The following is a 3,097-nucleotide window of genomic DNA, read 5'->3' on the forward strand; positions in this document are numbered from 1 at the left end:
AGATCTCCCCAACATGACGTCTAGTCTGTATCGCAACGCGTATTTTTCTGGGCACAGTGCTCAGATTATTGCAAAGTGTGATTTCCCAGTAAGGTTATTTTTAAATCTGGCAAGTTGATTGCGTTCAAAAGATGTAAATCTATAATTCTTTAAATGACAATATAATATTTTACCAATGTTTTCTAATTTTAATTATTTAATTTGTGACGCTGACTTGACTGCCGGTTATTGGAGGGAAACGATTTCCTCAACATCAATGCCATAGTAAAACGCTGTTTTTGTATATAAATATGAACTTGATAGAACTAAAAATGCATGCATTGTCTAACATAATGTCCTAGGAGTGTCATCTGATGGAGATTGTAAAAGGTTAGTGTATCATTTTAGCTGGTTTTATGGTTTTGGTGACCCTGTCTTTGACTTGACAAAACATTACACACAACTCTTGTAAATGTACTGTCCTAACATACTCTAAATTTATGCTTTCGCCGTAAAACCTTTTTGAAATCGTAAAACGTGGTTAGATTAAGGAGATGTTTATCTTTCAAATGGTGTAACATAGTTGTATTTTTGAAAAATTTGAATTTTGACATTTATTTGGATTCAAATTTGCCGCTCTTGAAATGCACCTGCTGTTGATGGAGTGCACCACGGGTGGCACGCTAGCGTCCCACCTAGCCCCAAGAGGTTAACAGTGTAACGATCGACGTAAGGAGTAGACCAAGGTGCAGCATGGTAAGTGTTCATATTTATATTTTACTTAACTCAGAACACTAAATCAAAACAACAAACAAAGGAATACGAATGTCACGTTCTGCAGGCTTTACTGAGCTGTACAAAAACAAGATCCCACTACTGAAGGAGGGAAAAAGGGCTGCCTAAGTATGATTCCCAATCAGAGACAACGCTAGACAGCTGCCTCTGAGTGGAAACCATACTCGGCCAAACACAAAGAAATAGAAAACATAGAATGGCATCGAATGTCCACCCCACATCACACCCTGACCTAACCCAAAAAAGAGAAAATAAACGGCAATCTAAGGTCAGGGCGTGACAAACAGACTTGATAACATATCAATGTCAACAGATTAAATTTGTGAAATGCACTCATTCAGGATCTGGTGTTCAGCTGGGATACTGGTATATTAACACATTTTGCAGTTCAAAACTCCATCCCACCAAAACAGGCTTAAATGTCAAGTGGTCTTTTCAAACAGCTGTTACACTTTGCAATTTCACAGTATTATTCCAACATCATAATATGAAAATATATATAAAAACACAGGAATATCACATTTACTTGGGCCTTAAAACATTCTGCACTTGAAAATGGGGAAAATGCTTAATAAATTAGGAAATAATGAATACTTAATTAAAATGGGGGGAAATGAAATACCTTAAGTTATTACATTATAATGAGTTATTACAGTAATTTTTGTTTATTACATTATAATTTGCAGTATGCCTGTCGGGCCCTTCGCTGCTAGTACCACTGACAAGGGGCCAATGTGTCACCAGAGGAAGGACTGATAAAAAACGAATGACTGTCTCATGTTGAAAGTCCAAGTCAGTATCATGCATTTGCTGCTCAAGTTATTCCATATACTTTGACTAGTCTAGTCATTCCTTAAATGTTTTTGTGTATTGTACCTTGACTAATCAAATTCTTCCATGTATTAAAACAACAGTTTGGTGTGTTATTAATTGATCAATCAAGTCATTCTGTACATTTCACCTTTTTTATTTACAGTATTAACCTGACATCATTCCATAAAAAAATGTTCTCTGTCAGATCCATCATCCCTTCTGTTTAGCCAGATAATACTTCCTGCTGACCAGCCAATCACATCAAAGTGCTGTTTGCTGCCTGGTGTGCTCTCTGGGGAGGCCATCCCTATGATCAAAAGACGTTGAAAATACATATATACAACAACAAAAAATGTCAATTTTGCTCACTGGGATCCTTCCAAATCTCCTTTAGTTGATCTTGAGCGAAGCCTGGACATCGAAGGATACCGCTGTGGAGCCCTGGTTGGTGGTGATCACGGGTCAATGCTGTTTCACATTGACGTTGCCACAGGATCCTGGATGGTACTTCCTGAATGAGAAGAATCAGAGGGGGTTGATTAGGTTGGAAATGTCATTACATTATATCAGCTGTGACATTGTCTCAACAGTGATGAATACCAAGTGCTGTACAGGACTTACAACACATTGAGATAGTACTGAAGCTTTGTGATGGGAAGATGTGGCTGTTACTGCAGTGGTGTGGAGGCTGCATTGTGGGGCCTGGTGGACTGACAGAGTTGGTGGGATGAGATGGGGGAGTCTGGAGATCAAAACATGATGACCAAACAAAACCAAAAAATATCAGAAAAACTGATTTAATACCAACTGTTAAATTCTAAAATATATGTCAGGAAACTTTAGACAGTTTGTTACGATAAAAAAAGATTTACAACAGGTAAAACTGGGATCAGCTGGATTAGACTGAAGAACAGTATGGTTGACACCAATGCAATTTGTTAAGCAGTTGTGTTCCTTGTTGGCAGTGGAAGTTGGAACACACATCACCCCAATCATAACACCTACAGAACATTCTGCTTTTTGTAAATCAAGTTCCTCTAGATCTAGGATATGTGTTCAGTGTAACAGAGGTAGTATCACGTTGGCATTGTCGTCACTGGAGAAGAATCTGTACGTACCTGCTCTGTGGCCCCTGGTTCCTCCCAGAAGCGGAGGTGGAACAACGTGGGGGATAATGGGTGAAGGGTGCTACCAGCCGCTCAACAACAGCCCAACAGGCAGTTCTGGGAAACAGATGAACATTTCTGAGAAGTCACACCCTTTACTTGACATACTGTAATAAATGATTGATTGGTTATGTACAAGCTATGCTATGCAGATGCAGCATTCAGTGGGCTGAATAAATTTGGTTTGAGCTTTTCTCTGCATCCGTTTGAGTTCATACTCTGTTCACAACCTAACACCTTGCTTCTATGTATTTACTCTAATGCCTAAATGTTCTTATTCATCTTCAGAATTAGAATTACATTAACCTTGTTTTCACATTAAACTAACATAAAGAAAAGGGTGT

The 3,097-nt window shown here is 38.5% G+C and overlaps 1 long non-coding RNA gene across 1 annotated transcript; it reads right to left on the reverse strand.

The window, feature by feature from the left end:
• Positions 1 to 1,787: 1,787 nt before the first annotated feature.
• LOC106561469 (uncharacterized) lies at positions 1,788 to 2,874 on the reverse strand. Its single transcript, XR_006761534.2, has 3 exons — positions 2,706 to 2,874; positions 2,209 to 2,329; positions 1,788 to 2,098 (listed from the first exon to the last, which is right to left on the reverse strand). It is a non-coding gene; the product is annotated as an uncharacterized LOC106561469 (long non-coding RNA).
• Between the last annotated feature and the right edge of the window lie 223 nt (positions 2,875 to 3,097).

This window comes from Salmo salar, chromosome 23 (assembly GCF_965601325.2).
Source record: "Salmo salar chromosome 23, fSalSal1, whole genome shotgun sequence".
Taxonomy (NCBI): Eukaryota; Metazoa; Chordata; class Actinopteri; order Salmoniformes; family Salmonidae; genus Salmo; species Salmo salar.